Genomic DNA, 18,716 nt, shown 5'->3' with positions numbered 1-18,716 from the left:
AAGCATCGCTATAACGTTAGCCAAGTAGACAGATAGGCAAGTATAGGTTCGCATAATTTCATTAAGTATTCACAAACTTCTTTTGCAAACGTTAAATTGCAGTAAAAATTCGCTATTACTAATAAAATTAAACAAGCATTTAATTTAAATAAACCATTTAAATAAACAATAAGCATTCAAATAAACCTTTAACTAAACAATTAAATTAAACAAGCACGGTGTCGCGCGCCCGCACCGCAATCTCCACGAACATCTCACTCGATGACTCCTCGATCTCACAACGTCGGCGTGACAAGATGGCCGGCCAGCGCAACGCCAACGAGTCGCGCCGCCCCTCGCTACACCGGGAGAACAAAGCCCCGACGAAGCCACCGGCCATCTCAGTCCGCCCGCTCTCGTTAAACCCGCCGCAGACCGACTTTAACACGCGCCGCAACCCCTCATCGCTTCGGTCACCTATCAACCGAAATAAAGATCTCAGAAAAACATCGTGCTCGCGCCGAGAAATATGCAAGCACGCTAACGAGTGCCTTAGAATATATCGAATATAATGGCCACCCAACTGCGGCGAGTTTAAACAAAGGGCTTCCCGGAACGCAAGTCGGCGTCCGCCGCAAGGTTCAGCGAATCGCCCACTCACCTGCGTTACGCTGCGTCGAAGCCGCTCCTAGTCGGTCCTTGTCTGCAGGTCCCAAGTCTCCCCCACCTGGGCAGCGAACGGGCCGGCACAGTTCCAAACCACGCGCACGATCACGGTGTCCCGAACAAAGACCGTTGACCGGGGCCGGCTCGCACCACCAGAGAGTTCGGTCGGTCCTGCGATCTCGACGTCTGCACACCTCGGAAGCCAACGGTCAACTACCGGTCCGACGTCTACGCGCCCCGGTTTTAGCCAGGTCTCCCCTAGGTCAGACCGTTATAGGTACCACAGATTTGAACTGCCAAGCCTGGGCGCGGATTCGAATCGTAGGGCCTGGGGCACGTTTGTGCCCGGGCCAGGAGCTTTTGACGCCAGACAAATCCCTAGGGCGATAAGCGCGCCCATTCGTGTCTTGCCGGGCAGCGAAATTTTTTTCCGAGCAATCAAACGAAATAAACTTTCTCCCGGAGCTTGTACGATGGCAAGCTTTCACGAGAATGATGCAGACTTGCAGTTATTACGGGTGAAAAGACATGATCGTTCGTTAATAAACGACAAGCAGTCGTGATTGATCACAGAGGAAGCATGTGCACTTCCAAATTTTTCCCGCATATATTCGGACCCAAAGCTGCAGCGCAAATTATACGCCCGCAACCGATTGCATTTCACACGGTCAGACGCAGCAAGGTTACGTTAACCATGAAGAAGCAGAATCCTCGGCAGATAAACGAAGATGGCGAAAGCCGACAGAGCCGAAGCGGCCAACCGCCATTATTTGAAATCGCGGTAAACGTAACTGTGAAACAGCTCGAAATGTTCAGACGTTACTGACGACGAGACCGATGCGCACAGCTTTACTCAACGACAAGTGTTGTTCGAACCACAGCGAACGAGTTCCGGCACGGCCATGTCCGAACGTGCTAGGCACGAAGGCGCGCCATGCCCGGAAAACCGCCGCCGCGGACAAGGCGGACGCCATTGTGCAAGCGACCGTCGGCGAAGGTCCGCCATCTTGGCCGGCAACGCACAATGCAGCAGATTTCACGAAGCGCCGACGCAAAACAGGCGGCAAACAAACTATACACTAGCGGAGACACCAATTAATACGTAACGAGCTTACAGTAGCGATAAAAACGTTGCGGATCGCGGCACCAGCAAGAAAATGTTAATATATTCAAGCCAGCTCCGTGGCCTCGAATTCGTTCAACAAACACGTACGCGTGCGCTCTTGATTCCCTCCGCAATGCCCAGGCTGCGAAGAAAAAAAAAGACAATCGCAGCAACTTTGGTTCCCAAGCTTTTGATCGCGACTGTACACAACAGCTGATAACGACAAACAGCTAGCATAGCGCGCTCATCCAAACCCGCGATCGAACCACTGAACCGTTAATAATAATATATATTCTTGCGACTCGCATCGCTTTTGTCACAGGCCAGGCCTTGCGCACAGTTTTTTTTTTTTTTACACGCACCGCGAAATGCCGCTTTTGCACGTAATTAACTCGACGCATACAGTAGGCACGTGCAGCGTGCGAGCAAGCGTCTTCGCGATACCAGGTAAAATGCCAGGTGCGTCAAGTTTGAACGCAACTAACTCTCACCTGCGTTAGGCTGCGTTGAAACTCCTCGCTCGTACAGTTGGGCCCACGTCTCCGCGTCTGTCCTTGTTCGTGAGTCCAAGCTCATCGTAAAAAAAAAAAAAAAACGACCCGAAGAGGCCACTCAAATTCCAGACGACGCGCAAGATCTCACAGTGTCGAATTCCGTTGCTCGGCCGGCCTGCTTTTTCCCGTCAAAAATGCTGTCCGTCTTTTTCTTGCGATTTCGGGTGTCTGTCACTCGGTCACGGCACCGATCTCACCCTCACAATGTCCGCCCTCGATCTGGCAAGGTTATGATGGCCCATCGTCAGTAAATTTCGCGCGCTCCGCAGCAGCCGAGCCCTTCTCGAGACGCTGACAGCGAGCGGACTCCATTCAATTAATTTCAAGCGAGGAGTCTCAGGCGCGCCGAAGATCGCACCCAATTTCTCCGCGAGCACTGCGCGCGACCTCGCCGCCTAAACGTCTTCAAACGCACCGTTCGAACAATTTCGAGCGAGGCGCGCACGATCCAGTGCCGCGCGAAGTACTGCGCGACTACGCGCATTTATTCGCAAACATGCCAACGGTTTCAAAATGGCACCCGAGGAGGCCGGCAGCCAGCCTCGTCGAATTTCAAACGGCCGCCCCGGTTGTCCCTAGACAGGCCGTTGTCGGAGCCGACAAGACAAGGTGGCGTGATTCTTGGATTTCCCAGAACACCCTGCTCTGCTATCTAAACGCATTAGGCGCGCCGGTAGTAAGGCAAACGAACCGACGATCCAGCGTCCCTATGAGGACGAAACGTCATCAAGATGGCTAAGGAGTCCCTGTTAGGTCGGCGTCTCCGTACCGTGGTCCCCACCCACGCGCCCTCTCGGGCTCCTCCAAGCGCTCTCTCTGCGAATTCCGCCTTCGCTTCGTTTTTTTTTTTAACTATTTTCTTTTATTTTAACGGCGTGGCCAACGTTAGCTGAGAGACACGTTATATGGCTTCCGTGCGTGCTCGTGGTTATAGGTTCCCTTCCTTTACAACGCGAAAACGCTCCAGGATGATTCGCAAAGCGCGGATTGACAAAATCGAAAGAAAATCAGGCTGATAACACTCTTAGAACGACAGAAAGCTGAGCTAGTTGGTAAGGATTCATTATGCAAAAAAGTGAGGCGTGCAGACAGGACACAAGAGAAGTGGACAACGCGAACGCTCGTGTTGTCCACTTCTCTTGTGTCCTGTCTGCACGCCTCACCTTTTTGCATAATGATACCACTCGGCGCGTTCCTGGACAGGAATCACGAACGAAAAAGAATGGCGGGGCACTGCCACGCGGTTTGGAGCGCTTGCTCTTGATAACGGGCCTTAAAGCAGCTCTCTGCCTTTTGCGGTTACTTGCTATAGCCTTCTTTAGAGCGGATAGCTTCGTCTGCCTCTTTCGTTCGCGTTCGTCGTTGACGGACGGCCGGAGGATTTGCGATACAAAGTCACCGATAACAAACGTGCTTACTCTCGCTAAAGCGAGTTACGGGGCACGTTTTTAGGCGAACGACAGCACCATGGGTCTTTGAGGCGTACGTGCTAATTCGCGTGAGCTTTAAAAGTGCGAAGGTTTAGACCTTAGATGAGGCAGTGGAGCACTCGCAAAGAAAACGTGCGGTCGCCCCGCTCGTTCGCTGGCTCGCTTTGTCGTCTATTTCGCTCGGACATGCAGTCATATCTCGCAAATGTCATTTCGAAGCGAGCGCAACCGTCCTCAATGCGTGCGCCTCTAAATTACTACTATTAGTGCAACTCGGTTCGCGACAAGTTCCTCACTTCGTGAACGGACCACATAAGGCACGATGAAATGTTACTCGATCGTGATCAGACACTAATCTGAAAGACTAAAAATAATTTACTCAACGTAAGCACACTATATATGCTCTTGTTTCAGCATGAGTGAAGCGTGTTACCGCGTTCCTGCTTCGCGAACGAGTGCTAAAAAAAGAAAAACTGATTTCATTTTCCATGTATACGCAGTTCCGACTCGATGATCGGCCGCGCGTATTTCTGTCGACTTCGAGGCCCGAGAGACATAATAGCACCAGCGCCAATCTGCCATCCTTTGCGCGTACTTAGGAGATTGGCAAGCACGCACGTTGGCGGCACTGTAGCTTGTAATACTCTTTCGAACCTTCAGAGTAGCGATCGCTCATGCCCTCTGCAAATCTTTGAGCGTCATAGCTGATACGCGCCGCGGATTCACCTGGTAAGGATGGCGCGGATTATTGAGGGATTGCTGGAGGACGGGATGCAAGCGTTCGATCGTAAACGTGTTATTTTCAACCGTTCACAAGATCTTGCGACCGACAAAGCGGACGGCCTGCACAGGGATAGCTGAGCTCTAGGTGGTCTTGTAGAAGGGAAGGCTTGAGCAAAGGAAGACGAGATAAGCAATATCAGGAAAGATACAGCGTATGCAAAATTTTGGCAACTGGTGGTCCCTGTGAAGGACTCCCTCCCCCTCCCCCCCCATCTCCAGTTAAGCCCCTGACAAGAACACATGTGCATGAATTTTGGACATTGCCCCTGCGGCCATCAATCGAATTTTGCCACAATGCATTAAAGCACCACAGTGCAGCAGCGTAACTCATTGGGCAGCATTTCAAAGCATGATATTTCGGAAGGCCTCCCGAATTTCAACAACTTTCAGTTAGCAAGGTCGAGGGGGTGCGCCCCTTTTATTAACAAGCGTATATACGGCACTTAGGCGCAACGTCTTTGCTGCGTTATAGCAGTGTTTTGGTCAGGATTAAAACACTGCTATAACGCAACAGGAACGTTTCGAATAAGTGCAGTAAGTATGCACATTATTAGAAGTGCGTAACCATTCGACGTTGCTAACTGAAAGTTGTTGAAATGCGGGCGGACTTTTGAAATATCACATTTCGAAATGCTGACATTTGAGTTATGCTGGTGCACTGCGATGCGCCGGAGCCATGCGGTGAAGTCAGAAAAATAACCGCAGGGGCAATGTTACAAAATTCCTGGGTACGGTTTTGTTTGCCGAACACAAGGTCGTAATTTCATCAATGATGAAGCTTGCAGCTGAACTTTCAGTATACCTCAAGTAGTCAACAACGCACTGGGCCAAGCATGGCGATCGAGCGGCAACTACAGGAAGGAGTGGTATATATGCACCGTTGTCGATGCAATCGAAGTTTCAACCTGCCGGTGCCCATTTCACGGACTCCGCCGTTCCTCTCGCAATGGGCTCATGTGCGTTCTCTGCCAGAAATACCATGATTGAATCCCAGGCGGGGGGCCGACCGACTCCGCAAGTTCTTATTTTGCTATTTCACTGAACGCTTTTGAAAGATAAACGAAGGTCACGCTTGGCAGTGAGGATAACGAAGCACATGCGACACGAGATGTGAAAGAATGTGACGCCCTATTCCGGCTGTGCTGAAACATCGTCGAAGAGGTTAGGTTCACGGACAACACCCGCTATGTCGGCAAACATCAGCAAGAGCCACGAGCCTCGTCTGTACGGCGCCATGCACCTGGTCAGCAAGCAAGCGCAGCGAATCGAATGTACTGAGGATTTGGGGCGTTTTATCTCTTACCAACTACTTATAAAGCATGAGCAAAGAGCGGATAAAGCTGTTACTGATGCGATCATTTATTCGGATCCCGTTTGGAACAGGGCGGCGACAAATATTCGTGCACCTAGCTCGCTCGAGCTAATCAGGCATGTCACACGTGCTTTCAGTCTGGCATTTTACTTACGTATCGTTAATCTTTTCGTTTCTTCTACACTTCCGATCTACCTTCACTGTACAGTTACCTATGCTTGTGACGGATGCCGTCCTATCAGTCTCTCCACCCCCCTCCTTTTTTTTTCGCTGCCTATATCCTAAACGCCTCTTGCTTATCTCGACTATCGACTGGTTTATACATCCACCTTGCACGATCAACAACGCGCATGTTCTGATCAATGCCACGGTGGGTCGGGTGGCTGCTGTTCCTAATGTGGGCCACGAAGACAAGCCCCTCAAAGTCGTTTGCTGATGACTGATCTGCTGGAAACTATGGTGATGGGAGGATATCTTTCCGAGTGGTGGACCGCTTTAGATTTTTCTTTTTCTGTATTAAAAAGAAGAAATTCCCCTTCAATTCGAACATAATACTCACCACTCACAAAGGGTACAGCCACAAGCTCAGTTGCGTATACTTACCGCATTCACATGGTGCACGTTGCAGGGGGTCCAACAGGACAAGGTGAAGGCAAAGTGTGGACAAGGAACAGTGCTTTAACAGAGCACCACACTTTGCACTTAAGCTATTCTTGCAGGTATGGCACAGTACGTGCAACTGGTAGAATACAGCACAGCAGAGACAAACTGCTTCCACCCAATTTATTACAACACAAGGTAAGTGAAGCAGTGCACAAGCAACTATGCACTGTAAATGAAAGATGGGCAAATAAAATACACAACAGCTCATACACTAAAGTATGACTGCCAAGAGAATGTGAACTATGCCAATCATGAGCTCTATCATTGGTCTTACCTCTGCTGTGATGTATTCTAACTATGCTATTAGAATTAGCCCCAATGAAGCATTAAGCGACTGAGTGGGTTACAGAAAGCTCACTCATTGCAGATCCCCTGTACAATGGCTTACGGAATGCCACTGCACAGAAAAAGTCGACACAAGATTTTTGGCGTGGGTTTTTATTTTACACGAAGCAGCAATGGGTGGCCCCAACGTTGTCTACTCCTCACTGGGCTTGTTGTAGACATAGGTCAAGCAGAACTTTCCACAGTACTGCCTGCCAAAGTGCACGACCATGATGACACCTGCTCCACAGTCCTCGTTGGGACACTCGCCTCAGGCGAGTGATCTTGCCATTCTCATTCACCTGCAAAATTGTCAATAAAAACCATTGGTTACCCACTCCAATAGGCAAAGCAATAGAGCACTGAAATACGTAGATTACCTCACTCAATCTGCACTAATCATTTTTCACATTGCTTTTAATGTGCACACCTACAATTTCTTTTTCTTCTATATGTGAAACCAGTGTGCTGTGTTTTCAGTTTTTTTTTTTGCCAGACTAGGTACAATCAATTCACCTGCGCCCTCTGAGCCAGTTCACAACGGTGCACGAGAAGTTAAATTGTGCAGCTTAATTTAGAGGTGCCGATACAATAAGACAGTCTAAAAGAAATGCCGAAGAACAGACGTGGTGCAGCTCTTCAGTTTTGTGCAAGTAAAGTGCGCAAGCTTGATAGTTCCCAAACCGCAGCTATGACTGGCTTCTGCGGCAAAATTACCCCGCTCTTACTTAGGCGCAGCAAGCATACTTCACCGGCACTTGCACACGTGTGCTGTGCCTGCAGATACAATCCTGTACAGCCGAGAGCAAAAGTTTGAAGACCAGAGGTGCCACTAAAAAAATTTTTTTTTTGCAACCTTGGCATAAAGGCTGAAATCAAGTGGTACTGCCTACGTGCGCCCAATTGACCAACGTCATGCATTAAGAAAATTTCACACTGCATGGCTGTCCTAGATGAAATTACATTTTTTTGCTGATGCTGTGGTCTCAAGACCTTTGCTCTCGACAGTGCATCTGCACCAAGTTAAAACCAACAGCTGATAGGGTGCAGAAAACGTGTGAACCAACCCTGCACCTTTTGAAACGATGACATGGGTCCGAGGGCGCCATTGTTGCGCAGCTCAAACCAATGACAAGGTGCAGCAGCTCGTGAACTGGTCCAGGTGGTACCTTATTATGATGTTCTTTGTGCACATGGGTTTGTTTTACGCTAGCACAGTGTTCAATGTGCTGCTCTTCAGATTTTTGGTTTCTGTTTTATGTTACCATGCATTATCTGTTTGAATGTGAACTGTAATCTTGATTTATTGTAACAACCATATGTAATGCCCGTAGGGGCCTTTAGGGTATTTGAATAAATGAATAAACACAGGAGACATTGCAAGAGCTTAAGGGATAGTCTAGGGCATGTTTACAGCTGAAAACTTATACATAGAAGAATTTCCACGAAAAAAACATTTTTGAAACTGCCATTATGCATGCCTGGGTGGATGCAAAACGATTGAAAATAGGCCAATATTTTTGATATTCGCACACTCAGAACATACAAATGCTGTGAATGGCAGGCACCATATTAGGCTTGTTTTGATGCTGTTTGTGTGTACTTCGCCGTGGAGATGAATAGATGCTGTCATGCCTTTTCTGAAGGTCATTTTCAAGCAGGTGATTGACCAGACTGCACCATGCCTGCCTGGCACCTTTGTTTTTCTTGGCACTCACATTGCCAGCTGAGCTTCTTGGCATCTGCTTGATTGCTACGCTGTTTCATGTTAATCCAGACCCCTGCTTCATGACTACGTTGTTTGACTGACCAACTTCCTTTTACTGCCCAAATCTCTGGAGATTGTCTCAACAAGGCTCCTGCATTTGACAAGCAACGAAGGCGACCATGGAATGCATAAGGTGGCAAGGCATGCTATACTCCTAGCACTGCCAGTTGCTTCTACTAGATCTGGGTATGGACCTGCAACCTGTCATATCAGGAAGAACACCCCGCCGACTCATCTCTTGAGTGCTGGCCAGACTGCATCAATAATGGGTTAAGATGTTGTAGTGATACCACGTCTGATGCTGTTCCAAGCTTCGTCAGCGGTCAGAGTGGCAGTTCTGCCTGTGTATGCAATCGGATGAGCCAGCCACGAGCAGTAAATGATAATGAGGGCATAAAATAAACCAACAAGAATTACTGCATCATACCAGCCATGTTTTCTTTTCAGCTGAGGAGGTAGTGACCACACAGCATGTGCCAAGCAATGTGAAGAAGTGCTGGGCATCGAAGTGAAGTGATGGACCAAGGCAGCGTAGGGAGTATGTGCCCTGTGCCAAGCTTCCGTTCACATGTTCGCACGCGGCATGCACTAAGAGCGAATTTGTTTTCCCGGGGGTGACTAGCGATACCTCAATGACGCCATTCGAGGCAGATGTCTCAGCAATGAAGGCCATTTCTAAGCATAGGTGAGGCAGCAACATCCCTTTCCGACTTTTTTGCAACGACGACCGTTTGACACTGCGGCTTACACCACAGAACCTACCAGGGCCATATGAGCACGACGGTGCAAGCGCATAGGAGTACGCAGACTGGCCACAACCTGGGATCGTGTCCCGAAGAATAAACGGGCCTCACTGCCCAGTGTCCAGCACAGTGGCGGAAGCCATCGACAGACTTAACCAGGAGCAACACTGCAACAGCTGAGCTAGTGCGAGCATCTGTGTGGTGTGCCAAAACCTTGAAAACGATCGACAGGAGGCTTCACTAGTGAAGCATGGAATATATACATATGTATACATATATTCGAATAGACAAACACAGGCTACTTTTCAGATTACGTCTTTTTTCTTGGTAATTTGTTTTACTAAATTTAAACATTCACCGACAATTACGATACTACCTAAGGCAAAATTTGAGGGCAGCTCTACACATATTTTCATTTTGCAATATACTGAGGCAAAGAATTTGAGAGAGACAAGTAGCAGAGTCAGGTTTTACACGTGACTCGTCGAAGGCTCTAGTGTAATTGCTGGCGAACATTATGCAAGTAAATACAGTACCCATCGTGGTTCTCTTGGCATGGCTAAGCACAAGGCTGCGAGTTCGAATCCTGGTCACGGCGGCTGCATTTCGATTTTCGCTTTATTTTTCCTTTCCTGCATAATGATCGCACCCCAAACTTGGCATAGCGATATGTCGTGTGCCAAGTCTTGCTGATGATGATCGTGCTTACCATCTGTCGAATGCTACGCGAACGACTCTTCCAGGACTTACCAAGCGGTCTGCACGCACCAAACAGATTCTTAAGCAGAAGCCTCATTTCATTCCTTTCATCAATTTCTGCACTCCCAAGAAGAAAAAAAAACAGAATCTACATTTGCCTTGGCTTTGTTATTTGTAGGCTTTAGAATGGTTGTGATCAACAACCAAAAGTGCCTTTCAATTCCTCTCGTCTGCACTCATGGGAGTGCAACAAATTGCAAGTGGCAAGGATGGTAGCCACATTTGCATAAAGTTAGAAGTGTACCCTATTCATACGCCGGAGCTTGTAACACAGCCAAGATATTCACCCGACCTTAGCAGAAACATGCCATATTAGGATTGTAGTGAAGACAAATGCTGCAGTTTTCGCAGCATGCCTGCCATGTGTTTCTGTCTTGAACAGCTGCGCGCGCCGGTCTCCGTTTCTGTCCTTTCAAAGTCAACATGGCTATGTTATTGCCGCAAACTTGCCAATATTAACAACATTATTCATTATTGAGACAGCAGAAACTGTTTCAATGCAGGTTGCGTACTCACAAGAAAAAAAAAAGTTGCATTCAGTGTGTTTGGCTTGCTCTGCTAGCTGCCATTTTTGTTTTGATGTCCCGCATTGTTACAGCGGCAGCCGCCTGTTTGTTTACGTGTTGTCATCCTGTGGCAAACGCGGGATGAAATTTTTTTTTTTCCGGAAAATTTACCCTGCGTAATATTTGTACCCCTAAATTTACATCAATTTCTTCTGAAAAAAAAAAGTGGCATCATTATGCGAGTAAATACAGTAATTTGTTTTACTGCAGCACTATATTTTGTATGCCAATGTCATTCTAATCTGCCTCACTGACTGAAACAAGGATGCCACTGTCACAAGAACCTCAACTAGAAGCCGCAACAGAAAAACGACAGTGTTCTGCAAAAATTGTTAATCATGACCTCACTCCTCCGATCACAACAACTGAACTAAGAATTGGATCAAATAATCACTGACCACAACCTTGCAACAGTAAGTGATAAGATATCAGCAGAAATCTGAACTTGTTACAGTGGAGAAACATCCGTATCTTTTATGGATTTTCACTCTGGGAGCCCTCCCAGCACAAGTTTGCTTGGCAACTAACCCAGATATAGTGCCTGTCAGCATGAAGCCACAGGTAGAAATCACAGCGGTGATCCTGCAGAAAACAGCTACTGTGATAAGCATAAGAGTCAACTGAGTGGCAAAGAAGAATGCTTGTTGCAACAAAGAAAAAACTGTCGAATGCGAATATTCAACCACAAGGGCTCAGTGAGGCACTTGAACGGCAACGTCACCAACTGCCAAACGTTGACAATACTGCACCCGATTTTGTCCTGGGCAGTGGCAGAAGCTATTGACCAGTCGAACCAAGAGCAACACAGCAACAGCAGAAAAGCTAAGCTACAGTGCGAGCGCCTGTTTGGTGAGCCGGGGCCCTGAAAAGGATCGCTGAAAGCTTCACATGTTTAACAAGGACCTGCCGACAGAAATATTGTGTGCAAAAAAAGCCAGATGATTACGATACTCACTAATGCAAAATTTGAACACAGCTTTACACGTGCTTTCATTTCGCTATATATTGAGGCAAATAATTTCAGACTGAAATCACTCCACGGACTGGCAGTTGGCCAGTGCCATCAGTGCTTTCGTAGAGGGAGGGGTGGTACGGGAATGCTGGCATGATGAGCGGCATCAGAGCCAGCTGTGGAAGATGGCAACTATGAACGTGCGAGCAATATACTGAGGCAAAGAATTTCAGACCGAAATCACCGCACCTATTGGCATTGGATCAGTGCAGTCCGCACCTTTGCGGGAAGGGCAGTATGGCAACATTATCATGATGAGTGGCATCGGAGCGGAGCCAGTTGTGGAAGACGACAACAAACATGCGAGCAGTGGCAAATGCACGTTCGTGCGGTTATGCCAGCGCTCAACCCAGGAACGGGCGTCCAAGAGCTGCGCTCCAAAGGTAAGCTTGCCAAGGGGCACAAGCCAGCAACAGACTAGCTACAGTCCCGGTCAGTTGTGGGGTCTAGGTGTTGTGAGCCTGTAAGGGTTCAAAGCACTAGGGTTTTGTTCAGTCGTCCCACCCCCATCCCCCTCTTGCTTTGTGGTCATGAACACTCAACGCAAATTTTACTAGTGGAGGGGTAGAATGCATGAAGGTACTATATGGGAGACTGTGCTCTTCGTCTAAAAATTGAAAAAGAAATCTGAAGCGGGTGGTAGTCGCTTTTTCACTGTTTTCAAGGACTAGCATGCAAGACACTAGATCAAATTTTTATTTGTTCTTTTCGAGTTGTGCCAGCATATGCGGCATGAACTTGTTGCTGAAGAACTGGGCTACACGCTGAAGCTATCTACATTGCTATAGTGCAACACCAAACGAATTTGAAACTTTAGATGCATATTTGTTTCACGTTATTGGAATAACATATTGCCTTATGGAGCTTTTTCCAATGTTGGTTTTTAGTCTCGGCAACAAGTTTTATACAGTTGTGTTCATATTTAATATATCTAGCAGGTGATGCTATATAGTTTGCTCCAATGTTTGCCAAATTACAATTTCCTATAACCATAAACATGTAGCAAGGATACTGCACTAAAAGTTGCACCTGTTTATTTTGCATTTCAAGTGCATTGAGAAATGCACTTGAAATCCAATCCACAAGCCACTTACCTACACCCTGCGCTTGCTAAGGTTGGACGGTGTATGCACACAGTGCGGGAATCGCACCAAATGTCAAATATATCTAAATTCACAACATGCATCTGCCACGTCAAGGGGGTGGCAGACACCCTTTTCCGAAACCCTATAAATGCCATTGTGCCCACACAGCAGGTTGATTTCGCCACTTTGGCAGCAGCTCCACGTGAAGACGACGAGCCGAAGAACTTGTTGATCGCAAACACTGCCCCGAAGCTGCAGTGGCTGTCAGTTGTCTGATCCCAAAACAGAATGTGCTGTGACACAAGTAGTGGCAAACCTCGCCCATTTAAGCTTTCCAGCCTCCGTTGCCATGTTTCTGAATCTCTGCACAGGCTCTCTCATCTAGGGATTAGAGCCACACAGAGGCTGGTGACAGCAAGGTTTGTCTGGTCGTGCACTAATCGCGACGTCTGGTGCTCAGCACGTAAATGTGTGGCTTGCCAGCATTCCAAAATACAGTGACGCACCTTGACACCACTGGCAGCACTCCCAACCCCGGACTCTGAGAGCGACTCTGACCGCGGAGCTCTCGTGAAAATGGAGTACGTTGTAACACAAGCAGACGACGCTTGCTGTGTACCGGAAGTGCTTAAGTGTACTTAAAATTGTTCTCAATTCGATCATGTTCGTCTAGGTAACATTGTTGGTACACCACGACCCTGTTACTGACAGACTTATCTGCTGACATGCGTGGATAGATTCACCCGTTGGGTGGAGACCATCCCTATGGCGGACATCACAGCTGAAATGGTTGCCAGTGCCTTCTGTACCATTGGGTTGCCTGCTTCGGGGTGCCTTTCCGGATCACAATGGATGGCGGCTGGCAGTTCGAATCCACCCTCTTCACTGGCACCGCTCAGCACATTGGTGTCTCTCCCATATGTAAAACAGCATACCACCCCATGAGCAATGGCATGGGGGATCACTCTCACCGTCAATTTAAGGCAATGCTCACAGTAACCGAAGAACACAACTGGGCGGAGGCACTACCACTCATCTCTTTGGGCATACGGTCCATGTAAAAGAAATAATTGGCTGCCCCGCCGACGAGTTGGTCTATTGCACGACACTCAGGCTGCCAGGGAAGTTATTTGTGCATGGCTCAGACGAGACACTCATGACTTCCAGTGGTTACGCACTATGTTTGCGCGATATGATGAGCAAACTTTGAGCTGCGCCCTACCGGCTCACATCATGCATATACGTGTTTGTGCAACATGACACCGCGCGACATGATGCCATTTAGCGGCCTTTGCAACCCCCACATATGGGCCATTTAAGGTCCTCCGTCGTGGGGACAGGCATGTCACCATTGATAGATGCACCCCCAAGATGATGTGTCACTTCACCGCATCAAGCCAGCACACATGGACAGTGACTACACTGCGGTGTCTCCACCAAAGAAGCCCCCGCCTTCACCAGAGTCTCCAGCTGCAGAGTCAGCTCCAGAGGTGCTCACGCAACATACCGTAAAAGCCCGCGTATAATACAAGGTTTTCTCCTGTAATTAGCGTCCCGAATTTTAACCTCTTACTATATGCAGATCCGAACAAAACATAGCGAGCCGCGCATCTAGCTGTGAACGTGGAGCTTATGCAGGCAAAAGCTAAGGAGCTTGCAAGATAAAAAGGGCTATCGAGCTCCGCCTTCAAAGCAAGCAAGCATTGGATTTATTGCTACATGTGTCGTGCTGCATTTTCCTTACGTCGTCAAACTTTGATTTCGCAAAAGCTGCCCGAATCGTTCAAATGGCTGCTCGTGGCTTTCCAGTGCCACGTTCATTTCACTGCACAAGTCCAAGAACTTCCAGCTAGGGCAAACTGGCAATGCTGACCAAACGCCGGTTTATCTGGACCTGCCATTGCCCCTCACCGTGAACGAAAAGGGCTCAAAAGAAGTTTATGCACGGTCCACCGGCAACGAGAAAACGCCAGTTACCGTGATGTTGCCGTGCACGACAGACGGACGCAAGCTCCCGCCCTATGTCATCTTCAAGCGCAAGACAGTGCCTAAAGATGAGGAGCTGCCAAAAAATGTGGTCGTGAGATGCCATGAGAAAGGCTGGATGAACGAGAATCTTGTGCTTCACTGGATAAAGTCCGTCTGGTGTAGGCGGCCCGGTGCACTGTTGTCGTTCCCGTCCATCCTCGTGGTGGACGCATTTCGTTGCCATTTGGCCGACTTAGTGAAGAAGCTGTTGCGCGAATCCGGCACTGAACTCGTCGTTATCCCGGGTGGGATGACATCTCAGCCGCAGCCTTTAGGTGTTTGCGTGAACAAGCCGTGCAAGGATGCGGTCAAGCGGTGTCATGCAGATTGAGTGCGCTCAGGTGGGCCTGCAGTGACACTGACCAGGCGGCTGAAGCAGGCTTTGCCAGCCACGCTATGCAAGTGGATTTTGGATGCATGGGCCAGTATACCAGCAGACCATGTGCGTTGCACATTCAAGAAGTGCGGCATCTCGAACGCGCTCGATGGCGCAGAGGATGACTACCTCTGGGAAGATATGTCCGGCAAGGAACTATCCGAAGAGAGTGCAGCTGAGGAAGACAGCGATTGAAGTTCAGAGTGCAATTTTAAATAAATGTTTTCCTCGCGTTTTCCTAACTTGTGTTATATGCGGATAAAACTTTTTTTTTCCACGTCGCGTCCCAGAAATTTCACCTCGTACTATATGTGGGTTTGTATTATACGCGGGTTTTTACAGTACGCAAAGCGGACAATGCGCAACAGCCCCTACATGCCTGGACTTTTTATCCCTTCGTTTGGCAGCTCACTAGGGGGGAGTGCTGTAGCAGCCGCGAGCAGGCCACAATGTGCAGGCAAGAGTGAGCCGCGAGCGCACCTACGAAAGTTTTTCTCTTTCCCTTACACCCCGCCACGCTCAACCGAAAAAGAGGGGAGGGAACGGTGAGCAGAGCCAAGGCGGGCTGAAGCAAAATAAAAATAAAACCAGTTGACAGTTGGGATTCATGCCGCCAAATGTCTCTCTCCTCCGCGCGTACTCACCTCCCAACACATCTACGCCTCTTCATACAATAGTTTCGCAGGACAGGACGTGGCAAAGGATCATGATAAATTATTTGCGAAAGCACCTTGAATATTTGAACATTAATGACCAAGTCAATGGCTTCGGTTCAAGGAGGATAAGGAGTGCCTGGCTTTCAGCAACAATGTTGAGGACCTTTACTACTCCCTCCCTCCCTCACACCCAGCTCACGCAAAGAGTGAAAGACGATGAATCTACCTTTGCAAGCAAATTTCGTATTCCAATGGAGGCTTTTGTAGAACTTCTAGAGTGCTGTCTTCAATCAACAAGTACAGGATGGGACCAAACATTGTATACAGCAGTCAGGAGTCTGCATAGTCTCTACAGTCACCCCTGTCTTTAGCAGCATTTGGTGAGCCGGAGTAGACTGAGGCATTGGAAGCTCTCTCAATGGAGTCGTCAAAAAAATATTCAGGTGCACCAATGACTGCCCAGTGGTCACTGACGAAAAACACACAGCAGCTGCTACGCGATAAGTCTGCGAAGATTTCAGCAAGCAAGGACCCCATGGTCCTGAAGTTCCCCCACAAAATTTCCATGATGGCCAGCTGCAATTCCCAGATCTAAGAAAACACTATTAACCCGCCGTTCTGCGCACACGAACCTCGTGAAGAACGGCACAGCTAGCCTGTGCCTTCTAGCTGCTTTGACCAAGTCGTGCGTGCAACAGATGAATTCAAGCATGGCAGAACAGGTACCGAGGCTCGAGCAAGCAGGGTATCCATAGTGGGTAATAGTGAACTCTAAGAAGCTTCTAGAAGACATGAAAGTAGAATGAAAAAGGAGGCAGCCCAGACCTGTGGATTCAAGATACTAAAGGTAGTACGACAGCGAAGTTGTCTTATTTATAGCTATTTTTTACAGAGAAAGAACAAGCTAGACCAGGTGTGTGCAAACATAGACAGGTGTCTACAAGGTGGCAACAGTATACATGTGGCCTGCACGGCCACACCAAGTATTTTCTACACACCTGTGTGGTAGTGTACAGGATTCCCTACACCTGTGGACGCATCTATGTTGCCCAAATGAGGAGACGGTGTGAATGAGTGCCTTACGGAGCATGCAAGCAGCCTGAAGACAGCAAGCCAATCATATCTAGCATAGAGCGCCTCGTTCTATTAGCTAGAGGGAAATCTGGCGTTGTTGCTCTGTGGTATGCATGGTAATGCTGGCATTTTGTGACTTCGGATTGACATCATTTTTGGTGATCAGGACGTCCTGAAGTGCCTGGCTAGCACCTTTCTGCCTGTCACAATGATTTGTTTCCAACTAAAACAGCATGTAAAAAAAAGGGTTTTAAATTTATTATAAAAAATGTTTTGTTTAGTTATGAAGACTTGCGAGTGCATGTAAAATTTTATCATATGTAAGAAGTATCAGCAGGCCACTAAAGTTGGAGAACAGACAAGATTTGTGCTTCCTTTGTAACAGTTTGTTGTCTGTTCTTATTTTTCTTCACTTGATTACATACTGCAGGTGAGTAAAGGTCACTGAAAGAGGTAATACGGGTGCACGAAAACCTTTTGTGAAGATTTTATTACAAGAATGCATTATCAGTGTAGCCATATCCACGTTTTGGACGAAGCCTCATACAACACCAGCCAACACAAGCCTCGCACACCCATGTACCATCCTTCCCATGACGGCACAGTGTCCCCTAGAAAACTCCCGTAGACTGTTGCGCCAGATTTCCCTCTAGGCAATAATATAGTGAAAAAAATCTATGGTATCTAGCAACATCTGCCCACAATCTTGACCAAGCACAGTGCTGTTTCGCCACTGTGAACAAATGGCGTGCGAAACTTTCTTCGTAATACTGTGGTAAAAGAAATTTGGATAAGCTTGGTTTGAATTCAAGATTGATGTAAGGAGTTAATGGGGTTTGTAGCACCGTGCCACCTGGAGGTTTTGTTCCTAGCTGATCACCTCAAGGCATGCTTTCACCTTTTGAACCACGTGGCATCTGGAGCGACCAGTGTTTTGCCAACTGGGCTCAGCCAATCAGTGTCTGATGAAAGATGTTTACCGAGAATTTGGTTCCTGTCAGGATTCTGGCATTTCTATGCCCTCTCTCCTTTTTGGCTTTTCCAAGTTTTGGAACACACCTGAACACATATCAAACAGCTCATCCCAACAGTTGGCAGATTTTAGGTTCTCCTTTAAAAGTCAGCAAGCCACACAGGAATTTATTAATGGTTTCTCCCTCTCGACATACTTCGATGGGCACTCCAGAAGACTTGTGCTCCTAGCACAAACGAAGCATTCATGCAAGATGCTGTGACGTGCTCACCTTGCAGAATTTCAGAACAGCCAACCAGACTTTCGTCACATGCTTCTTGTTCTTGTGCTCTGCTTGGCTCCACCGCACAGCAACAGCACCAAGTGCAGTGTCTACTCTTTCTGGACATTGTAGTCAGACAGCATGCGGCCATCCTCAAGCTGCTTGCCAGCGAAGATCAGACGCTGCTGGTTGGGTGGGATGCCTGCGCGAAATCGGATGGGCCGCAGACTTCACATCTCAAGCTCCATGCGTCACAATTCGGGCATTATCCCTGCTGCTGTGTGAAAAAAGGAACTACAAAGGAACAGTCGAAAGCCGATGGCTGAAGTTCCTTCTACAAGGACTGCTTTTAACCTCGGTGGACCTATTAAAAGGTTTCAACACAGAGCTAATATGCCACCAGTGAAACAGAAATGTCCATTCTGTACCGTTTTATCATACCTCAAACACAAGAAAGGCCCTAAGGTGGTGGTCATGCGTGAACCAGTACACTACGTGCACAAGGTGCAAATCAGAGTCCATATGATTCAACATTGTGCGAAGAAGGCATGTAAGCAGTTTTTGGAAACATTTAAAATTGTTAACGTAATGCTGGCAA

The 18,716-nt window shown here is 47.9% G+C and overlaps 1 pseudogene; it reads right to left on the bottom strand.

Annotated features, from left to right (window-relative positions):
* Nucleotides 1–6,920: 6,920 nt before the first annotated feature.
* LOC142563212 (ubiquitin-ribosomal protein eS31 fusion protein-like) overlaps nt 6,921–18,716 on the bottom strand; it is a 41,434-nt pseudogene continuing 29,638 nt past the window's right edge.

The sequence above is a fragment of the Dermacentor variabilis genome, chromosome 11, assembly GCF_050947875.1.
Source record: "Dermacentor variabilis isolate Ectoservices chromosome 11, ASM5094787v1, whole genome shotgun sequence".
Lineage (NCBI taxonomy): Eukaryota > Metazoa > Arthropoda > Arachnida > Ixodida > Ixodidae > Dermacentor > Dermacentor variabilis.
The sequence above is the reverse complement of the archived record's forward strand: the minus strand, read 5'-3'. Positions and strand labels throughout refer to the sequence as shown.